Source organism: Acomys russatus, chromosome 1 (genome assembly GCF_903995435.1).
Source record: "Acomys russatus chromosome 1, mAcoRus1.1, whole genome shotgun sequence".
In the NCBI taxonomy this organism is placed as follows: domain Eukaryota; kingdom Metazoa; phylum Chordata; class Mammalia; order Rodentia; family Muridae; genus Acomys; species Acomys russatus.
This window is the reverse complement of record NC_067137.1, coordinates 19,497,657-19,522,031: the sequence shown is the minus strand read 5'-3', so window position 1 is coordinate 19,522,031 and position 24,375 is coordinate 19,497,657. Positions and strand designations below refer to the sequence as shown.

Genomic DNA, 24,375 nt, shown 5'->3' with positions numbered 1-24,375 from the left:
GAGGTGGCTGAGAATGTGGGTTCAAGAAACAAAGACTTAATAGGTGTAGACAAAGAGCTTGGATCTGTGAAGAACAGACATTTAGAAAGAGGCAGGTGACAGGTGGCAATGGCAGGAACTGAGGCGATGGAACAGCGCAGGGGACTCTGAAGCGTGTTTTGAACACGGGTTTCACAGCAAACTGAATGTGTGAGTTGGAGAAAGAGGACAATAAAAGGTGACTCTGGGTTTTCCACGCTGATAACTGAGCAGCCACGAGCAGCCATGGTGCCACTGTGAAGACAACACAAACACAGCAATGAGGTGCCAGACTGCGTGGTAGTGAACGAGACTCCCATCAACAGCTTTTTGTTGTTTTGTTTTGTTTTGTTTTGTTTTGTACTTGACTTTGGGATTCTGATGAGAAATCTATGACTATATCAAGTAGAGATCACATAATTTGAGGCACAATTCCATCTGTGAAAGCATGAGCCTAGACAGGCCTAATACATAAAGGTAAGGCCCTGGTTGAAGCACACTCTATCAGGCACTCACTGAATTTACCCTCCAGCTTAACAACAGTAAAGACAAGTCGGAGGCAAACACCATGACAATGCATGCACAGTGTTGGGGTGAGTGGCTACAGAGCACCTCTCTGTCCCTGGCTCTCTGCTCAGTCACCGGAGAGGGACTGTTAGTAAGAGCCAAGGACTTCAAGTGCCATCTGAAACAGTTTCACAAATGTTCTCAGTCTTCCAAAGGAGTTTTGTCATTTTTATAAATAACATCATCCTTCCTTCTCAATGACTGTATGTCAGGGGGCGCTCTGGATGAAATGCAATTCCCTAGCCTTTCAGACGTCCTCAGTACCATGCTACAGATGGACTCTCTGCTGTCAGTCAGAGTAAACATAAGAAGACTAGAATTTCTCTTGGTAAGAAAGTCTGGTGCAGGCAGTCAGAGAGCGAGCCTAGGGTCCTGAAAGCATTCTCAGAAGTTCTCAAGGCCCATCCTTCAACTCCCCGGTGCCCCTCAAGCTGTCTCCTTCCCCAGTGCACCAGCTGTGAGTGAGAGCAAGTTTATAGGCACAGACGATTTTAATCTCTCACTTGTCAGGTCCTAATGCTTTATGATGTGTCGGGGACACTCCTGGCGAAATGACTTGGTATAAATGTTTTTTATTATTTTCTTGTTTGTGATGTATCAGGCCAGGGGATATGTGTAACCTGATCAACCTAGTTAAAAAAAAAAATTTAATCTCTTCTATTTTTATGGGCTTCCAGGAAAAGCTCCATTTAGGGGGAAAAGTAATGACTTTCAGAACTCATTCTCAAATATCCTACCAACATTGGACCAAAAAGGGGACTAGTCCTGCCAGAGCTTTCAACTGCTGCAAATGTTCCCTGACGTTTGTTGAAGAGTGGCATGTTTGAGCAATGGGCAAGCAGAGGCTCAGTGGAGTGGGTGAAAGGGTTGGTGAGAACGTGTGTCTGTCTGTCTGTCTGTCTGTCTCTGTGTGTGTGTGTGTGTGTGTGTGTGTGTGTGTGTGTGTGTGTGTGTGTGTGCAGAAGAGATGGAGGACATGTAGGAGAGGACATCTGGTACACACTGTTGGGATGCTGTCTCCTAAGACCACCAAGATGCTGGGGAGATAGCTCATTGTATAAAGGCACTTGCTCTACAAGCATGAGAATCTAAGTTCGAATCCTCAGCACCCACATAAAAAGCCAGGCAGGTATGCTGCAACCCCAGCACTGTGGGGTGGAGACAGGTGAATCCCTCAGAACTCCCTTGCCAGCCAGCCCAGTGTGCGATTCTTTCTCTAATAGAAAGGATGGAAAGTGATAGAAGAAGACACCTGGCCAGCACACTCACATGCATGCAAAACACACACACACACATACATACCACCACCACCACCACCACCACCACCACAAAAGGTCTTTCTTGTTAGCAAATCCCCTAAACTAGCAATCCATCTAATTCTACTATAAGCCCATTGAAGAGGCCATGAAATCAGTATAGATATGGTGCAACCCCATTTCACAGATAGGAGCGCTGAAGCTGGGGCATTCTGAGTGATTTGCCCAGGACCATACAGCTGAGCAAGGGGCAGCTACGATCCGGTGGCATCTGACCTCTGTCCACTTGGCACGCAGGTATATATGTTCCCCCAGCTCTGCTCAGAGACCCCGGGAACCAAATGGGAGGAGACTGGAGAACCACGCATGCCTAAGAGTTTCACAGTGCCCCTACAGCGCCCTTAGCAGCGGTGCTTTTTAGTTGCTTTCGCGCCACTCCCCTACCAGGTGCTGTGCATGTGTGGGAGTGCCAGGTGGGAGCCTGCGGATGTAAATCTAGCTTCTTTCCCTCTCAAAGAGAAGCAGGGAAGTCAGATCCACAGTCACACTGTATTTTCTTCCACAACCCTTATAAGTCTCTGGCCATTCACTTGCAACATAGTTTAGAGCTGTCACTGGAAGCCATAATGCTTGATGCTACGGCCTAGGATAGCTACGTTTTCCCCTTGGATCTACTAGGAAAGCTCCTGGTTCAGGACAATCCACTCAGCACTTCAGGGAGGTAAAAAAAAAAAAAAAAAAAAATGGGATTTAGGATGGAGGCCAGGCATGGTGGTGCACGACTTAAATCCCAGCACCTGGAAGGCAGAAGGGGACAGGTCTACTTAACTTCAAACCCAGGCTGGTTTACTTGTGAATTCCAGGATAGCCAGGGTGAGGTAGAGGGATCCTGTCTCAGCAAAGCAAACAAATAAATAGACTGGACACATTTAGGTTTGCTTCCTAGCTCTGGATGACTTTGGCAAGTGGCTGTTTCCTCCAACTCAATTCTCTCATAAAATTGAGATGATAATAATAGCAGCTTTTAGTGTTATTTTAGACATAAAGGTAGGTAGATAGGCCACACACCCACACACTTATGACTTAGTTATGTTTCTATTGCTGTGACAAAACACAACGATTAACAAGCAAGGTGGGAAGGAAAGGGTTTATTTGGCTTACACTTCCACGTTGCTGTTCATCACTGAGGGAAGTCAGGACAGGAACTCAAACAGGCAGAATTCCAGAGGCAGGAGCTGATGCAGAGGCCATAGAGGGGTGCTGCATACTGGCTTGGTCAACCTGCTTTCTTATAGAACCCAGGACTAAAGTCCAGGCATGGCACCACCCACAATGGGCTGAGCCCTCCCCCACTGATCACTAATTGAAAAAATGCCTTACAGCTGTATCTTATGGGTGCATTTCCACAACTGCTGATGAGTGTAGCTTATGTAAAGTTGACTCACAAAACTAGCCAAGTACACAGACATAGATGACAGATACACACAGAGAGAGAGAGAGAGAAGGAGAGAGAGAGAGAGAGAGAGAGAGAGAGAGAGAGAGAGAGAGAGAGAGAGCCAATTTATATATAGATAACAAATAAACATAGATATATTGACAGGTAGATACATAAGTAGATAATAGATAGACAGACAGACAGACAGACAGACAGACAGACAGATGGTAGAAATATTGTACAAACAAGTTATCACAATGTCTTGCATGTATTAGCCATAGAACAAACACCTCTTATTTATTTTACTATTGTCTGTATCTGTCCAATTCACATCTTCCACTCCCAATGTCGGTCAGTTTTTCTTATACCTGTGGAAAGCACTTGTTCTGAACTCACTCACAAAAGTAATATTATAAACAGAATTGGAATGGGGCTTCAAATTAATCATCAATTATATTTCTCCCACAACCTAGGCTTCCTACATTAAGTCAGACCTACTTGGTCAAGAGATGCATCAGTAATGGGTGAGTTCAGTCGTTTGTCCTTTATTTGGTGTACATTAGAAGCAATAGCTCCTTTGGTGCCTTTCAGAGAATACCTATGCATTTGGCCATCTGTGGAGTTAGTTCCCAAGACTTTGGAGAACTTGCTCAAAATCCAAGGATAAACACACACACACACACACACAATCTATTAATAATTTTACTAATCCTTTGAGAATTATATACATGAGTACAATGTAATTTGATATTACACCCAGCTTCTCCCAGATCCACGCTCCCCAACCATCCCCAGCCTCAAAATAACCTGAGTCTCATTTGTGCTGCCCATGTATGCATGTGGGGCCAGCTGTAGCACCGTTGACCTGCAAGAGGCCATACCCTTAAAGAAAACTGTCTCTCCCTCCCCAGGCACCATGAGCTGTCAATAGCTCCTCAGCTAGGGGTGGAGGTTTATGAGCATGGCCCCCTCCATGCTGCAAGGCTGACTGGCTTGATCTTATGCAGGTCATATGAAAGCAACCACAGCTGCTGGGAGTTCATGGGTGCAGCAGGCTTGTCATGTGCACAGGATACTGTTCTTTCCAGGCTGTGCCCCACACAATGTGGCTCATATAATCTTTCTGCCCCCTCTGCTGGGAAAGTCCCTGAAACCTGAGGTAGGAGCGTGATATAACAGTTCCACTTATGGCTAAGCACACCACTTATTCTCTGCAGTTTGACAAGTTGCCAGTTTCTGCTTTAACTTCCTGTTGGCATAAGGTTATTGTGTAATTCAAATGCTAAATTCTATATCCCCCATATCCAGTTACAAGCCTTGTTCTGAGACTCTCCTGCCTCATGTGTAAACTTTGCTCCCCAATTATTCCCTTGTATGCCAGGAAAGCAGCTTACAAACAATGGCTGAGCAGGGGAGAGAATAGGGCTGGATTTCCTGCCAGGTAGGGGAGGACAAGTTAAAAGAGGGAGTCGAGGATTCGGCCAAGGGATTCGGCCACGGGCAGAGGTGCAGGAGAGATGAAAAAGATTCAGCTGGAGCAAAGAAAGAACTAAAAAGCAAAGTAACTTGGGGATTTTGACAAAGATGGAGTCAGGATAACGTAGAAGGTTAAAAACAGACTTGAACAGCTTAAGATTGTGTTGTATAGCCTTATTTATAAATATAAAAGAGTCTCAATCATTTATGTGATAGCCGAGTTAAGAAGAGAGAAACTAAAAGAAACCAACACAATTATATGAAAATAACTGCAACAAACTACCATCCACTAAACAAAGACACTTCACTGATGAAGTCTGAGAGCTGTACTACTCTATGGGCAGAGAGATAAAAATTTAGAGAACAGTTTGATATTATTTGCATTTAGCAAAGTAATAGTAATAGATTCCCCCCCTGGGCTCTATGAGCTCCCTAGAAATGGCTTCTTGGCCAGGATTTACAATGCCAGCATGCACTTCCTCCTTTGGATCAGGCCTTAGATCCAATCAGAAAGTGGTTGGTTACATAAAGTTCATGCCATGTTGCACTTGGCACATCTCGCCAAGGTGGCCGTTATGGTAGCTCACACGGATCACAGCCGGGTAGCACTGTTGATGACTTTCATCTCCAACCCACAGCAGGCTGCATTGTACTTTCTGGTACGATGAAAGCAAGTCAGCAGAGAGGAAGCTTCCCGGTCACCATCAGCTTGGTTTCTCCATATCCTGTGAGCAAAGGCTGTGTTTTCAGCAATAGGATTTTACCAGCAAGTTCTGGCGGACAACCAAGAAAAAAACGGCAATAGCCTATACTGTTTTGGGGGTTCTCCAAGGCACCCCTGACAAACAATGAGGGCGGTATCCCACACCTGGCACTGGGCTTTTTATTTAATAGTCTATAGCTTCCTGGATAAGCATTATCTCCTGTGTAGGGTAACTCCAATTGTACTTGCTTATGAGGATGAACATGTGAGTGAACTTTATAAAATAGTTGTTTCCATATGCCTAATATAAATGAAGTTTTCCCACTTTTTAATTCTTTTTATTTCCTTCTCTCATTTTTTGTTTTTTGTTTTTTTTTTTCTTTAAAATTTTTTAAATAAAATATGTCAAATTTGAGACTCCTTTTAAAAACAACTACAGGAGCTGAAGACATAGCTCAGCAGCTAAGAGCATTGGCCGCTCTTCCAGAGGAAACTGGTTGGATTCTGAGCACCAATATCAAGGTTCACAGCATCTCTAACTCCAGTCCCAGAGGCTCTCATGCCCTCTTCTGGCTCTCACAGGTACTTCATCCACTTAGTATACAAATATGTATGCAGGGAAAACACCCATACACGTAAGATAAAAACAAAGGGAAATATTTTTAAATAAATAGTTTTTTAAAAACTAAATTAAGCTTGCAGCTATTCAATATTATATGGCCTCTGACTTCACAAAGCAAATTTAAGGAGGCATTTATAGAAATTCATCTGTAATAAGTAATCAAGACAAATTTAATGAGCCAGGTTGAATTTGTAGCCAAAGTTCGTCTTCAGCATTTGCCATCGCTCCATCTTGAGTGTTATGATCAGATCACTACCTGCAGGTGAGAAGAAAATGCGAGAAGAAAAAAATCTTGAAAGTTTAGAAGTGAAGGGGGAAAGGTGGTTTTGAGCCATTTCATTCTAGATTACAGAAAATAAAGAGCAACTAAGACAATGATTTTCGTGGTCATGTAGCTGTGCCTTGTGGAGCAGGGGTTCACTCCCAGCATGGCGCACCATCCCTCCTATAGAAAAGAGCGCTTTACAAACTTTAGACTTTTTCTGGCTGTTTTTCCACATCTCTTTCCCCATCTAGACACTGGGAAGGGGAAGGAGTTTGTCTGGTTTTTAAAAGCTCTTTTGGCATTTCCATTGAAGTTACATTAAATTTATAGACTCATTTACAAAATTTATATCTTCGTGAAATTGAGTCTTTAGGTCCAGGAACAAAATACCCCTTTCCGTTTCTGCAAGGCTTCCTTTGTACCTCTTACTTCCACTTAAAAATGTTTCCTTTTATGAGGCTTCTGCATGTCTTGGTAAGTTTATTTCTGAGTATTTATTATAGTTTCTGCTTCAGGGAAATTGGACTTTTTCTTCCAGGTCCAGAAGTATAACTTAGAATTGGCTGAAGCCGAGCAGAATGGTCACATTTCTCTTCAGGGTCTGCACCGTCCTAGCCAACTGAGACATGCAAGGTCAGTGTGAACAGTATGGAGAGGAAAGGTCTCCCTGTTGGCCTAAAGCAGTGGTTCTCAGCCTTCCTAACGCTGCAGCCCTTTGATACAGTTCCTCACGCTGTGGTGACCTCCCAACCATAACATTATTTTGTTGCTACCTCATAACTGTAATTTTGCCACTGTTATGAATTGTAATGCAAATATCTGATACGCAGGAGATCTGATGTGTGATGCTAGGGGGTCTCGGCTCACGGGCTGAGACCCACTGGTAAAGCACAACGTATGATAAGGAAAGGACAAAGCATTTAAAGTCCTTGTCTTGTATTTGTGTCCCAGCTCCATCCCTACTGACTATAAGGCTTCGGATTAGCAACTTGATCGCTCCTTACTTATCAAATTTGACCACTTAATAATCATTTCCCAAATCACAGGTTGCTAGACTTAATTAATTAATTAAAAGCACTTAAACATGTAAACTGTGCTGGCCAATGCCTAGCTAGCAGCATGAATCCACATGACAGGTATAATCATGGCCTTCCGCATCACTCTCAAAAAAGGGACGTTTGAATGTCAAACATAAAGTAAACGCAGGAAACTGGGTGATCCATGATGAAAGCTACAGCGCCCAGTAGCAAAAAGAGTACAGGAGGGAAGAGTAATGGGAGGGAAAGCAGGACTGCGGGGGAATAGGAGAAAGGGGGCAGGCGGTGACTGGAAGGCTGCAGCTAGAGATTGGACAGTGACTAAGAAAATGCTTGTTTTCATTTGTTGACATTATGTTCTCAAGTCACCCAAGAGCACATGGTTGTCATTTTCTACACTGTCGTGGTTGCCAGCTGCAAGAGTGGGGTAGAGATAGCCCAAATTACACTAGCAAACAAATGCAACCAGGAAAGGTAGTGCCTGTGACACTAACATGAATTCCTGCTGAGGGAATCTTTTTCTATGCTACCGGCTTTAATAAATAGAACATAGAAAACATGACCGACTTTAAGTTTTGGGTTTTTTTTTTTTTTCTTTAATGTAGCTGCATGAGTGGCATACTGCATGTGTGTAGGAACCCAAAGAGGGCTGGAATCCTCTGGAAATGGAGTTACAGGCAGTCATGCTGGGAACTGAACCTGGGTCCTCTGCAGGAGCAGTAAGCACTCTTAACTGCTGGGCAGTTTCTCCAGCCCATAGCTAAATTCTCAGTGTGTAAATCTTGCTGTGGCTGCGGGTTCTCACTGAAAAAGCAGCTCTTATCTCATGGGCTGCCAAGCTTATTTGTGGAGTGGCAACAGAGTGGACAGATGCTCAGATGGCCTTGAGTCTCCATAAGGCTATTAATAATAATAATAATTATTGTTATTATTATTATTATTATTTAATATTTATTATTAAATATTTATTATTATTATTATTATTATTATTATTATTATTATTATTATTATTCCTTTGCTCTCAAAAAATAAAAATCCCACATTGGGTGTGATGATGAGTGCCTGTAATCCCAGCACTCGGGAGGCAGGCAGATCTCTCGACGTTCAAGACCAGCCTAGTCTACAGAGTAAGTTACAGAACAGCCAGAGAAACCATGTCAAGAACAAACAAACAAACAAAATATGCAAGGGCTTTGTTTATACACTTTCTTCATCTTGTTAAGTTTAAGAGAGATTTATTGTTTGCTACTTTCTAAATGAAGAGAGCCTTCTTTTGTCCCCGCACAATGAGAAAATAACATTTTAATCTCTCTCCAAATTCTATTCTCTCTTACTTCCTTCCCTTCACTTTCTCTACCACCAAACTTCTGTAGATTAGATCGTTTCTGCTATAGTGGTCTGGTGCTGACTTTTATAATGTGGCCAATTGATTGCACTGGTGACACTGATTCTTCCTTTCTCTGCAGTCACTTTCCTTGGACCTGGGACTGTGAAACTCCTCCCACCTACCAAGGAAGCCTGTGAGCACATAGGGCACAGACACACATGTGGGCAAAACACCCAAACACACAAGGTAACAAAGTAATTTTCACTAAAAAATAGATAAATAATAAAATGTTAACAGTATTCCTCTACTCTCTCAATTACTTCATTTGCTTCAAGAACATGACCAAAGGGCTAGAGAGATGGCTCGGTGGTTAAGAGCACTGGCTACTCTTCTAGAGGACCTAGGTTTGATTACCAGCACCCACACAGCACCCCAAAACTATCTGTAACTTCAGTTGACACCTCTTCTGGCCTCTGCTGACACCAGGCTTGCACAAGGTGCACAGACATGCCTACAGGAAAATTATTCACTCATATGAAAACTAAAATAATATATATGTGTAATAATATAAATGTATATGTAAGTTTTTTAAATTAATAAAAAAAGAAAAAGAAAATAAATAATACATAATTATTTATTTAAGTAAAAGAGGCCAGGTGTGATGGCACATGCTTTTCATCTTTCTGCTCAAGATGTAGTGTCAGGAGGATCTCTATGAGTTGAAGGCCAACCTGGTCTGTTGTTCTCCATCAGAACAGGACAGCTCCCAAGACAGCTTCAAAGATCAAAACTACAAAAAAAAGACCCTGTCTCAAACAAATAAAACCATGACCAGGTGTTTCCGTTAGGATTACTACTGCTGTGATGAAATACCATGACCAAAAGCAAGTTGGGAGAGAAAAGGGTTTATTTCACTAGAGTTCCACTTAACAGTTCATCAAAAGCAGTGAGTGCAGGCACTCAAACAGGACAGGAACTGAAGGCAGGAGCTGATGGAGAGGCCATGGAGGGGTGCTGCTTACTGGCTTGCTCAGCCTGTTTTCTTATAGAACCCAGGAATGGCACCACCCACAATGGCCTGGGCCCTCTCCTATCAGTCACTAATTAAGAAAATGCCCTTCAGGCTTGCCTATAACCTGATCTTACGGAGATGTTTTCTTTTTCTTTTTCTTTTTCTTTTTTTTTTTTTTTTTTTTTTTTGTTAATTTTTTTACATATACATCTATATTATTACACCTACATAAAACAAACTACATACAGCAAAAGAAGCACAGAACGTTCAGGAATTACATTCATAGTGTTTTGGCTGTTTGTATTTGGCAACCTTGAAGAAAACATTTTCCTATCTCAGTGAGTATGAAATTCTTAATGTAACTCAGTATCTAACATTACCTCGTCTCTATCAACTTAAAACATCTATCTAGACCTAAAGACATCTCACTCTCCAACCAACTTGGCTCAATTGTGACACTCAACTGTTTGGTCTTCAACCCCATCAGAGACTTGAGAAGGAGTAAAATTAATCACCTGAGTAAACAGGAAGTATGGGTTAGCAACTTCCTAATTTAATAATAAGAGAAAAAAATGACAGAGACAGTTTGCTGCCTGAACAGTCACCCATAGGTCTCTAAAACATTGGAGCATCCTCTTCAGCCTTCTGGCCCAGTATATCTGACAGACATATTTGTGAGGCAGGAACTGTTGAGGACTTTCTTACCCTGTCTTGGCAGAGTTTGGCCATCAACTCTGCCTGCATCCAAGCTTGCCCATTTTTTAGACAGCATTCTGTCTGTGGTAGAAACGAGGACATTTTTCCCAGTGGCTTGTTTGCCACATTTGAAGCCATTTTCATAAGGAGGTTCTTTGATGATGCTCATCATCCTCCTTGAGGTAGGCTGGGTGTTTCCAGGAGTTGACCTGTGTTGTTGTCAAAGAATCATTAAAACAACATAAACATCTTTAAATGCCATCTTCTGTAGGACGCTGAAGTTTTTGAAGACCTTAACTACTTTACCTTATCTGTCTATAGAATTATATCTATCTGTTACATCTAGGATGTATATTCTTGTGGTATAAACAGACAAGTGATTGAAATGACCGTGATTTGAGCAATTGACGGTTAACTTGTCTAATTTACTTATCCCAAATAGCCTGCAGTAGCATTTTCAAATTATTGGAGGTAAACCTTGTATTCTACTTGAGTTGTACGGGTGCAACGCCTCACATTAGAGTAGAGGCATATATAATGTGAGTGAAGAATAATCTTAAATTTAAATTCTAAACCAATGTATCAAAACTAACCTATTTTGCCTCAACATATAAATTTCTATACCAATGAATTAAAAATAACCTTGTGTGCACAGTTAAGGCCTTGAGTTGAGGGATTGACTCAACAATCCACTTTTTCTCATATCTTCCCCATGCACCTCCACATTCCTCCTTCTGTCTTTTCATCTCCCATCTCCAAACCCAAGAAAGGATGGTAAAGGAACAAAGAGATCCCTGAGTCCAACCTCATTTTCTATCTGGGTAAAGACCAATAGTAACTTATAACCAACTCACAATGAAAATAAACACCTAAAGTCCAAGAAATCATCCAAAAACCTACCCCACTCCCTTTAAGGGATATGGGCGTCATTCTCTTAAAGTTTCTTCCAGCTGATTTGGGATGAATAATACCTTTATATGGGCCCAAATAAAATTGGGGAAAATGATTAAACAAGATAGGAGTATCACTTGTGGCCCAGTTTCTAAATGTTGAGAACTTCCAGGCTTAATAAAAGTTCTGTGTGGGACAGTCTGAAATGCTGGACCAATTGGGAACAGAAGCTTTCCTCGAAGCTGTCTTGGGAGCTGTCCTGTTCTGAAGGAGAACAGCAACTGAAGCACTTGGTGCTGGAACATGCAGGATGTCAGTATCCAGCATGCTGAGAGGAATGAAACCTGTCAGGCCTGATCCAGCTTCAAAATCTGGCTCTTTTGCTCTGAAAACATATAGTTTCTCACAAACATTGTACCATCCTAAAATTATAAGTGTATGAGGTGTACATGGTGCATATAGCAATTAAGGCCAGTTCTCTGCTCTTTGCATGAGAAGAAACACGCCTGTAAATCTTCATTCATGTCATACAAAGAATGGCATCTACTCCTAAGTTACATGTATTCTGTAACCAATAAGAAGCATTGACTATGCATAGACATTCATGTCTCAGCCTGTCTCAGAGCTAGTCCCATGTACTGGGATTAGGAATGTAAGCTACCTGTTTGTTCTGCAGTTTTTTTGTTTTTGTTTTTTTTTTTTTTTTTTTTACATCTTGATTGTAGTCCCCTCCCTCATTACCTCCCAATTCCACCCTCCCTCCGTCATACCCTCTCCCTCCCTTCCTCCCTCCATCATTCCCTGCCTTTCCCACCCCTAGCCCTCCGCAAGGGGGGGCTGTCCTCCCTTAATATCTGATTTCAGCTCATCAGGTCTCATCTGCACTATCTGTATCCTCTTCCTCCGTGGTTTGACAAGTCCACCAGGCCAGGCGGAAGTGATCCACATTGTGGGATGTCAGAAGTAGTCCCTACTCCCCATGTTGTGGGACCCACAAGGAGACTGTGCTGCCTGTGTACTACAACTGGGCTGAGTGTCTAGTTCCTCACCATGCATGGTCCTTGGTTGGTGCATCAGTCTCTGCAGCAAGCCCCTCCTCCATCCACATTTTTAAGTGTATATTTTATTTATTATAATTTATTCACTTTACCTTCTGATTGTTAGATTGTTATTCCCTCCCTTTTAACTTCCCTTTGCCACCCTCCTCCCTTTTCTGCTTATTCCCCTCCCCTAGACCTCTGGGAACAGCCTATCCTCAGGGCAGTCTGCATCCCCTTCCACTGTGTGCCCACTAGGCCATCCTACCAAGGAGCAGAAACCAAGCATTGGGCCCCCTACTGCATGTCAGAGGTTCCGCAGCAGTGCCCACTTCCCTCTATGGGGAATCCGCAGGTCATTGGCTACGTCTGAGAAAGGGGCCTTGGTTCTCTGCATGCATTGTTCTTGACAGGAGCCTCGGTGTGTGCAACACACAGCCCCTCCCCCCTCCTCCCAACTCCCGTGTGGAGGCATTTTTTTAACTGAGGCTCCCTCTTCTGAGATGACTTTAGCTTGTATCAAGTTGACATAAAACTGTCTAGCACACATGGCTAGCGGCTGGAGGAGTGAGGTAGGCTTAACTGAGTAGTGCCAGCCAAGACCATCCTTGATAATCCACCCTACAACCAACTATTCAGCAGACTATCGGAATATAAGAAAGCCTATCCAGATCTACCAAATGGCCCTATCAACTCATTCCTTCATGACAAACAATCAATGACTGTTAAAGTTTCTAATATATATATATACACATATGCACATATATATACATATATATGGTAAATTATATAGAAATAGTTTCTACTATAAATGCCTTCATGTAAACTGCTTCAACTGGACTTAAAGTATATCTTTTTCTTTTTAATGGTGCTAGAAATAAAACTGTGGACCTTGTACATGCAAAGCAGGTGCTTTACCAACTGAGCTAAATCTCCTGTCCCCTAAATAAATCTTCTGATGCCTAAAAGATTAGTGAACCAACCCCTGGCAATGAGCAAAGACAAACCTTGCTGGTGGCAGTGTTTTATATCAATCTGAGACAGTCCTTTGTTCATCTTTGCTTGGTGGTGGGCTTGGTGGCCGAAGCTGTTTCATGTCTAGGGTACATAAAACAATAATAATGATTATTATTATTTATTATTATATATAAAAGATTAGGGAACTATTATATCTGCAGTACCAGCTACCTTCCCTTCCCTCTGCTATATCAATTCTGTCATCTTATAATTCCATCTAACCTTTCTTTAATTCTCATATTTTCCCTCAGTATTGTGAGTGAATTTTTTTTTTTTGAAGCCTTGATGGTAAGTTCAGTCATTACTTTTTAATCTGGTTAGCATTTCAATGTCGACATTTTTCTTGGATAAGGCTCTTTGTCTGCTCTTTTTCTTCTTCCCTTATTTCTTTTTTTCTGTGTAGCGCATGTTGTATGCTTGTTCCCTTTTTATGATTCCATGTATTGAAGAATGTAAATTATTAAACCAGCAACTTTTAGAAGTTACGGATAGGGAAGTTCTAAGACAACTATGAGTTAATGAGTATTTACTTCAAACCAGGTGTAGCATCTTCTAGTGAGGAGGCGATGGGGAGAGAGAGGAGAGGAAGGGGGAAGAGCTCCACCATCAGCCCTATTTCTCTCTAGTGGAGCTACTCACCGATGAGGCTATCCACACAGCAGACTCTTCTCTTTTCTTGCCACATGTGTGCTGTCTGTTTCTGACTGTTCTCTTATTTCCTTCCCCTTGTGTCTTGCACATTCAGATTGTGGTAAGCTGTGAGATCCCGGGAGGTTCCTTTTCCAACTAAGAAGCCCCCCTTTCTGTGTTTGGGCTAGGTATGATTGGCTTTGCCTTTCATGGAGCCCAGGGGACAACAGCCACTGGCAGATCTGCAGCAGGACATGCCCTCTTGTTACTGAACTGTACCCCAAGATGTCAGCTCAGCCACACATGCTCAAGAAGCCAATTAGAATGTGCAGATTAATAGGAAAATGAAACCTATCAGTGTAGCCACATTGGGGTAAGGGACAAAGAGATACAGTGACCTCCCTCTAATCCAGGAGTTCTGGTGTGAAATTGGAATTTAAATAATGAGCCAAAAATATGCACATCTAAGCAGTGCCAGGCAAAATGTGGTCCTGCCCACCACTAGCCCGCCATTCCTTGGGCTTCAGTCTCATCCTTTGAGGTGGTCTGACAAGTTGTCGATCTCTTTCTGGGAGACAAAGTTCCCCTCTGACTACTGTCTCCCTCCATCTCTTGGGGACTCCTGGGAAACTTTGCATTTCTCGGGCTCCATTCTTTTAATAGTCTGATTGTAAAGCGACACTTTTGTCCCTCTCTTTAGCATACCTTCATCATGTCTGTCAGACCAGTTGTATTCTCTTGCTGCCGGTCTAGACCCGTGTTGGTTGGTTAACAGTTATCTCTACGTATGAGAAGGCAAGCGTAGGGAATAGCTTGGTAACCTGGGACTCCACTTAGTTTGCGCTGTGAACACACCTTCCTTCTGCTAATGCAATTAGCAGCCTTCCTTTGCACAAACTGTGCACACATACTCTGCACAATGCACTTAGCAACCTGTTAACAGCCTAGGAGCCTCCTCACCTTCATGGAGCTGTGTGCACATTTCTCCTCCTACGAAGCATGGACAGTTTCTACTGACTGATTCAGATTCTATGTACGATGATAGAGTGACCAGTCCTGCCTCCACTGGCTTTCGATGCATACACAGTAAGCCAAGCCATGTCTTCTGAGTGAACTTTCAATGGGAAAACCCCCGTTTGCCATATTAAGCCTACGCACAGTTGGACATGCACATGATAAAAATCAAACGCATTATGGGAAAGGACACAGGCAATGAGTAAGGGCTTACATCATCCAAACTTCTCAGGCAAAACAGAACCACCAACACTGCACCCCTTGGCAGCCAAGCTCCTCCTTCTTTATTTGAATAAGAGACCAAAAAATAAACAAACAAACAAACCTGGAAACACCCAGACCCCAACCACAGTCTGGAGCTAACCGCAAAGAGACAGTGCTGGCTGGTCCTAGGAGCTGAGGGAGGGCGGCTAGGCCCTCGTCCCGAAGGCGGAGGCTATGTCTGGAGAAACCCTAAGGTGGCTGGAGGCCAACAAAGAGGGAGTCCCTGGGCCTGTTCCATCCAAACACTGTTGAAGCAAGACACTGATCCACTGGACCTCCACAGCGCTGCTCGGCTTTGATCTTTTTACACCTACTTTATTTGGGGTTCCTTAATGCCTCTACCTCCCTTCCAACCCACAGACCCTAGGTAGGAGAGAAAGAAAGGTTAGTAGGGACAGGCCAATCAGAGCTTTTTAGACTCAGTACCTTGGAGTGATTCCACTCTTCAGCATCAGGATTCCAGAAAGCAGCAGCAGCAGCCTTCTCAAAGTGTGCTCCAGAGCATTTCTCTCTAAGCGTGACCTCTCTGTCTCTCTCTGTCTCTGTCTCTGTCTCTGTCTCTGTCTCTCTGTCTCTGTCTCTGTCTCTCTCTGTCTCTGTCTCTGTCTCTCTGTCTCTGTCTCTCTCTCTCTGTCTCTGTCTCTCTGTCTCTCTCTCTCTCTCTCTCTCTCTCTCTCTCTCTCTCTCTCTCTCTCTCTCTCTCCTCTCTTTCCTCCTATTTATACCCTCTCAGAGTCCACACAAGGATGTTTTCCAGCTGGCAAAGACCATATCCCCTGCATGAGGCAGTTTCCAGATAACCAAGATCACACATGATTTCTTGAGGTCGGTATCAGCTGTGGATAAACTAAGGACAGTTTCACATCCCACACTTGGGATCAAAACAAAAACATATTTGCATAACAACATAACCAAAACTTCCACTACACTTCTCCAGGTGATTCTAAGTCATGAAAAGAGGTAGAAGACCCTTAAAACCCCATTGCTTAGTAAAAGAAGCCAATTTAGAAAACTTATTACAGTATAACTCCAAGTATATGACATAAAAAAGACAAGACTATAGAGACCAGGAGGGAGGCAGGATGAATAGACAGAGCGCAAAGGGTTAGAGCAGTGAAATTTCCCTATATGATGCTCAGGGATGTGTTCTGCCAGTGCACATTTGTCAAAACACATTCAACATGAAGAGTGAAGCCTATTGTAAAGCAAGAATTAAGGTGACAATGACGCGTCAATGTAGCTTCATCAACGGTACAAGTGCTGTTTCACATTGATAGTGGGAGATGCTGTGTGTGTGGAAAGGGTATATAGCAGTGGTTCTCAACTTTCTTCCTCGTGTTGTGGTGATCCCCAAGCATAAAATTATTTTCATTTCTATTTCATAACTATAACTGTAACGTTCTGACCCACAGGTTGAGAACCTGTGGGATATGGGCATACTGTATTCAGCTTTCCTATGAACTGAAAACTACTCAAAAAATGAAAAACACACATATTATATATAACATATTCTATATTTACGTATATTCTAACCACCACCATCAAATCAGCTTAGTGTTGAAGTTATAAAGCCACCATTGACTTTCTTTGCTGTGACGGGAAGGAAGAGAGTGGGCAGGGAGGGAGGAAGCCTCCTCTTCAGAGTAGTTTCCCTTCCACCTTGTCAGCTTCACCTCCAGCAAGTATCTCCCTCTCAACAGAAACATTTCCATCCTACATGGCTTTGGAAAATATGTGATTTCTTACGACCTTCCATTACTTATCCAAGAACACAGGGTAGGAAGACAAAGGAGAGAATGACAAAGGGGGTTGGAAAGGGAAGAGCCTTGTGGGTATATTTAAAAGTTTATGGTCAGTTGTTACCCAGGGATTATCACTCTGCAGGAATGGCTACCATTCACTAGTCAGGGTTGGCCGAGTTGTGCTGGTATACTACACAAGTCCTACATCTCAGTGCTTGATGATAACGAAGGCTTACTTCTTTCTTAGCTTTGTACCATTCTCTGAGTTGTCCTAAATACTGGCCTCCTTCTAAGATATACTCCATCTCTCTCAGCACAGAGATCCAAGTTAGCCTGCTGCATACCGTTGCATGGGAATAACTCATTCTAGCTTCCTGGGATCAAAATGGTGTGTCACCCAGCAGTGGTGACACGTGCTGTTAATCCCTGCATTCAGGGGGCAGAGGCAGGTGCATCTCTTGAGTTTGAGTCCAGCCTGGTCTACAGAGTTAGTTCCAGGGAAACCAGGCCTACACAGAGAAACCCTATCTTAAAAAAAGAAGGAAGAGGAGAAGGAGGAGGAAAGGGGAAAAGAAGAGAAAGGAAAACCAATTTCCTGGCAACACTTAGATATAAAAACGCTGAGAAAAATAAATAAATTAATTAATTAATTAAATTAAATAAAAACCCTACCCAGATCTAGCCAATGGACAGGACATTCTCCACAGTTGAGTGGAGAGTGGGGTATGACTTTCACACAAACTCTGGTGTCTCATATTTGACCACGTCCCCTGGATGGGGAGACCTGGTGACACTCAGAGGAAGGATAGCAGGCTACCAAGAAAAGACTTGATACCCTATGAGCATATGAAGGGGGAGGAGGTCCCCCTCAGTCACAGTCATAGGGGAGGGAAATAAGGGGAAAATGGGAGGGAGGGAGGAATAGGAGGATACAAGGGATGGGATAACAATTGAGATGTAATATGACTAAATTAATTTAAAAAAATCCAAAAAAAAGCTGAGAAATGTATTTTGACCCTGTGACTAGGACAAGAAAGAACATTTGGGAAGAACCTCATCTATTTCTGGTCCTCTGGTCATCAGAAACCTTCTCACTTCTCATTATTCATAGAACATATTCCCTTGTGAAGGAAACATTCTAACGTGACATCCAGTCATCACATCCAGCTTGAGAGCCCAGGTTTCCAGGTGACTTTCAGCCTTCTCCACTGAATCTGGAGGAAGCTCCTGTAGCCTAGAAAACTAAAGTCCTAAAAAGACAAACTGTTGTCCCTTCATCCTATTCCAGTAATAATAATGGCTCTAGGGCAGATTAGTAAATATAAATGTAATGAATCCACCTGGTTATGTACCTTCTATAATCCAATGGAGATGCTTTGCCTCTGCTATATTTTCCCCAAATCCACAGTTCCAAGATAAAAAGGAAACACGAGGCAAATCCAAATCAATGGAAATCATATGAATATCTGATCAATAAACTTCAGGAATTGAGGTCATGACAAACAAGGAAAGACCAAGAAACTGGCACAGCATGGAAAAAACTAAAGAGATATGGTGGCTAAATTGCAGCTGCTGTCCTATATTGGATCCTGAAAGAGAAAATGGGCATTAGTGGGAAAACTAGAGAGATCTGAGTTAAGTCAATAGTGAAATTTGTTGGTGTTTTTGTCTTAGCTATTTTATTTGGGTTCTAATATATCTACTTCCTTTCTAACACTTGCCACCCTAATCCCTTCCAACCCCACAACACTAGGTAGGAAAAAATATTAGAGAGGAAAGAGGAAGCAGACCTCTAAAGGCTACTTCCTGCTGAATCGGCATAGAGTTCCTTGTGGCAAGTCCAATCTTCATCTTCAGGATGTCTAGCAGTCCAGCAAACCAGCAAACTAGCAATAGTAAACACAGCAGCAGGACGGACCAACAGCAGCAGGGACAGTAACGGGAAGTAGTGGCCACGCAGGCCCTCTCAGGGCTCTCCCGTTTATACTCTCTCAAGAGTTCTCAGAATTCAACTATCTGCAGCTGGCACAAATCACACCCCTGCCAGAGCACAAGACACATTATAGTCAGCTGCTGTGGACAACCTGAAGCAGTCCCAGATCCCATACCTGGGATTAAAAGAAAACCATATTCACATAACATAACTGGGTTGATTTTTTTTAAGAAACCAAAATCCTCACTATATTTGCCATTGTATTCAAAAAATGGCATTTTCTCTAACATAAATAAATTATATACAATAAGAGCGATTATGAGAACTATCAAGTAAGAACTACATGCACAATGTCAGTACATTTGCATTTAGCGCCTTGAAGAAAGTATTCTAATGTTCTCTACTTAAATCACTTTCTTATCCTAACTTGCATTTATCAACCTAAAAACATCTTTTTAGACCCCAAAACATTTTCTTGGATCCTAAACAACTTTTTATGTCTTTAATCTTTAACAAGAAAAACTGTAAGATAATGAATATTATCTAGTCTTCAACCCCATCAGAGACCTGAGAAGTATACTATTACCTGAGAAAACAGGAGTACAGATCAAGCAACTTCCAAAACTACAGAAACAATAGGGGTTGCTGGCTGCCTGGTCCGTCACCCAAGGTTCCTCCGTGTCATCGAGGTAGCCAATCTTCAGCCTACAGGCCCAGAATATCTGACAGACTTTTCTGTGAAGCAGTGATATTGAAGGACTGGCCTACCTTCTTTTTTATCAATGATGATTTATTTTCATAACATCTCAATTGCTATCTGCATGCTCTTATCTTCTAGTTCCCATCCTCCCTGCCCCCCTTCTGCCCTATTCCCCTCCCCTAGACCCCTGATGGGGGGGCCCTCCTACCCCACAGTCTGGTCACAGCCTATTAGGTCTCATTAGGATAGCCTGTATCCCCTTCCCCTGTGTGTTGGCAAGGCCATCTTGCCAAGAGGCAGTGACCAAATCATGGGCACCAGAGTGCATGTCGGAGGTTCAGCAGAAGTACATACACACACACACACACACACACACACACACACACGGAAAATCAGCTGACCATTGGCTATATTTGAACAGGGGGTCTTGGGTCTCTATATCCATTGCACTAGGTTGGTGCATCAATTTGTGCAGGGACCCCCATGTCCAAATCCGGCAGCCAACTTTTCAGTGTTCTGCTTATCCAGTTTGGACAGCCTGCTGTCAGCAATCAAGGAAAGTATAGGGGTTTTTTTTGTTCAGTGGCTAGTTTTGCCACATTTTAAGCAAACTCTATAGAGAAGTTTTTCAATGCCCATCATCTTCTGTGAAGTAGATTGGGGGTATTGCCAGATGTGCCTCTCTTTCAGAAAGGCCTTCTATTATTAAAACATCTTAAATGCTATATTCTGTAGATCTCTGAGGTGTTTGAAGACCATCTATCTCAGTATATCTAAATGGACAAACATTGCTTGTTTCTTGCTATCTACTATCTGCTTAACTTTGAAAATATATACAAGAGGCTATATAAAACTTGTTTATGTAATTAACTAAACTACTATCTAGCAAAACCACAAATAAGATTACTTATGGGTGACTAACTACTAACTTTCATTTCTTTTTTTTTTTTTTTTAAGATTTATTATTATGTATACTGTGCTCTCCCTGCATGTACACCTGCAGGTCAGAAGAGGGCATCAGATCACATTATAGATGGTTATGAGCGAGCATGTGGTTGCTGGGAATTGAAATCAGGACCTCTGGAGGAGCAGATAGTGCCCTTAACCTCTGAGCCATCTCTCCAGCCCTGACTTGCATTTCTAATTATCCTAAATAGTTTGCAATAGTAGCTTTCATAAAACTAGAACTTTACATTACATTTTTAAATGAGTTGCATACATACAATACATTAAGTAAGAGTTGAACAAAAATAAAATTTTATCAATATACAATAATCCATACTAATGTAAAATATTTGAGACTAGTAGATTCAATAATCTACCTTTTGTCCTATCACCCTATATCCATACCCATATATGTGTGTGTGTGTGTGTGTGTGTGTGTGTGTGTGTGTAAATATATACTTTTCTCATCCCCTTCCCCTTCTGTCCCCCTAACACTAAATAGGAGAAAAAGAATAACAGCGGGAAGAAAGAGATCCCTGATTCTAACCTCTTTTACTCTGTATCCTCCCTGACCATGACCAACGACTTGTAACCTACCCCCCCAAACAATAAAAAAATGCCTGGTCTTTTTGCTTTGAAATTTTAAAGGTAATATTATAGGTACATTTCTGAATTAGCATATATATGGAATGTGCAGTGTGCAAAAATCAGCTAAAGATGATTTTCTGCTCTACGTTTCAGCAGGTGAAAGACATCTATCAACTTTATAAGTCTGTTGGACTGTAATATAAATCTCCATCCATGCTATATGAAAGTATGGCATGTAATAATAAGTCATGAGGACCAGGTAGCCAAAAAGATTCATTGGCTATGCAGAGACATTTATGTCTCAGCTAGAAGGTCTTCCCTGGTTGAATTGAATCTTTATAAGTTTTAATGGTAGCCATATTTTTTTCATTCCCTGTAGAAACATATAAATAAATAAGTAAGTAAATAAAACATATCCCCATCACAAAACTATTGCAGATTTCCATTCTAATTTCAACACATCCTTATAATATATAGGTTGATCTAATCCCACAGGGTGGTTTGTTTGGTTGGTTTTTTAGTTTTTTTGTTTGGGTTGGTTGGGTGGTTGGTTGGTTGGCTGGTTGGTTGGGGCTTTTTGCTTTTGTTTTTTTTCTGTAACTGTGTCTCTCCACTGCTATTGCTCCTTTTTCATTAACATTAAGGAAATTTAAAGTTAACAAAGCATTATTTAGTCTGTCCCTGGGGATCTTTGCTCTTCCTTTTCATTTAATAAGTATCTCTTTTAAAGTATGATTATATATTTCTACAACTTCTTGTCCTGTGGGATTGTGTGGTATACTAAAAATGTACTTTATATTATAATATGTCAAGAACTGTTTTGTCTCACTGGATACATATGTGGGGGCATTATCAGTCTTAATTTGTGCAGGTATCCCCATAATTGCTATTGTTTCCAATAAACGTGCAATTAAAGAATCATCTTTTTCAGAATTGAAAGAAGTTGCCCATTGAAACCCTGAATATGTATCAATGGTATGGTGTACACAGTTTCATTTTCCAAATTCTGCAAAATGAAACACACCCATTTGCCAGAGTTCAATTCTTTTCATACCTTAGGGTAACTTCTGGCAGATAATGGAGTTTGGTAATACAAAGAACCAGTAGGACATTCTAAAATAATTTCTTTGGCTTGTTGCCAAGTGATAGAAAGTTTTTTCTTTAAACCTTTACTGTTGACATGGTGTTTTTCATGACATTTTGAGGCTTCTAACATTTCCCATTAATAATTGGTCAATTTCTTCATTTCCTTGTGCCAGTGGGCCTGGCAAACCTGTATGAGACTGAATATGGGTGATATACAATGGATAGTTTCTATTTCTGATTTCCTGTTGTAGATGTATAAACAGCAAAGTTAATTCTGGATTATCAGGAACAAATTCAGCAGTTTCTATATGCAAAAGAACTCTTTCTGCATACTGAGAGTCAATAATTATAGTAAGAGAGTCAGGAAAATCTAATAACACCATAAGGATTGCATACAGCTCTGATACATGGACTTTGGATCATTTTGCTTATTTTGTCTGACTTACAGCCTGCCATTCCCAACTTATTTGCATCAGAAATTGGTTGTACTATACTAAAATGAATTCTTTAATTTTAATAAATTATATACCTTGTTGTGTAAAACATTAGTAGGAGAAATGCTGTGACAGAATTGTTTGTGCTGCCTTAGGCTTCTTTTGTAAATAAAAAAGTATTTCAAGAAAAATCTTTTCTCCCCCTGGGTTTTTGAGAAAGACTTGACATACAACTCTAGCTGGCCTAGAGCTCACTATATAGCCCTGCCTAGCCTTAAATTTATGGCATCCTCCTGCCTCAACATCATGAGGGCTGAGATTACAAGTTTGAGCTGCCAAACCCAGCAAGAAAACTTATTTCCTTAACAATTCCATTTGGTGAGATTCCTTCAAACCAAAAAGATTCTGTACCACAAAGGAATCCACAGAGAGACAATTTGCATAATGAGGGAAGAATATTTGCAAACAACACACACATCTGATTAGGAGTTAAAATCCTTAACACGTAAGGAACTCCAGTGTCTCATCCACAAGAAAATGGCCTGATATAAAAATAAAGGACCCAAATAAACATTCCTCAAAAAGACATACAAACAGCTAATAGGTACATGGAAAAAAGTGTTCAATTCAGTAAGTATCAGGAAATGAAAGTTGAACCACGCGTTAACACCTGTTAGGATAGCTATCTAATCTCAAAAGCATGAAAGCTGGACTTGCGCTTAAGAACTCAGCAGTTGCTTTTCTGGAGACGAGGCTTAGAGACACTCAGACTGGTCCAGCGGTTGACATACCGTCGTAGGCTCCCCTACAATACAGCCTCTAACAAAACTAGATTGTCTCGAAGCCCTGGTAACACGATTGTTTACCTGTACACCAAGAGGGTTAGGAAAGCACCTAAATCGGCATGCGGTGTGTGCCCAGGCAGACTGTGAAGGATTCGTGCTGTGAGGCCTGAAGTCCTTGTGAGACTAAGACAGAGAAGCTACGTCAGCAGGGCCTACGGAGGTTCCATGTGTGCCAAGCGTGTCCGTGACAGGATCAAGCAGGCTTTCGTTATTGAGGAGCAGAAAATCGTTTTGAAAGTGTTGAAGGCACAAGCACAGAGTTAGAAAGCAAAATAAATATGCAGTTTCTTTAAATAATAAAAGTCAAGGCTTGGGCTGTGGAAAAAAAAAAAAAACAAAAGAACTCAGTAGTTAAGAGCACACACTGCGGGCACCTGCACTCACATGCACATATCCAGTAAAAACTAAATTTATTTTTAGATAAAAGCTAAGTGTTGGCTGAGGATGTGGGGTAGGGGAACCAGGCCATCACTAGTGAAAATGTAATTCAGCCATTGTGTAAAACTGTATGAAGACTCTCAGAAAACTAAAAGTAAGATGGCCACAGGAGCGCACACCTGTAATCCCAACACTCTAGAGACTGAGGCAGGAGGATCATCTTTCTCTTTCTGAAGAACAAACAACTTCTACAAACTGCGTCTGCTTCGTGTGGACCTTTCAGAGCCCAAGAGCACGAGTGGAGGCAGAGGCTGAGGGTGAGCATCTCCACGGTGAGCATCTCTCTCATTAGCTCTCCTCGTTTAGCATTTGAGACGGGGTCTCTCTCACTGGTCCAGCAAGTCCCAAGGTCCTCCTGTCTCAGCCTCCCCATTGTGAGGGATATGCATTGCCGGAC

At 41.9% G+C, this 24,375-nt stretch overlaps 1 pseudogene; it reads left to right on the top strand.

Annotated features, from left to right (window-relative positions):
* The first annotated feature begins 5,327 nt into the window (after positions 1 to 5,327).
* On the top strand, positions 5,328 to 23,816 carry LOC127196633 (60S ribosomal protein L34-like; annotated as a pseudogene).
* The last annotated feature ends 559 nt before the right edge of the window (positions 23,817 to 24,375 follow it).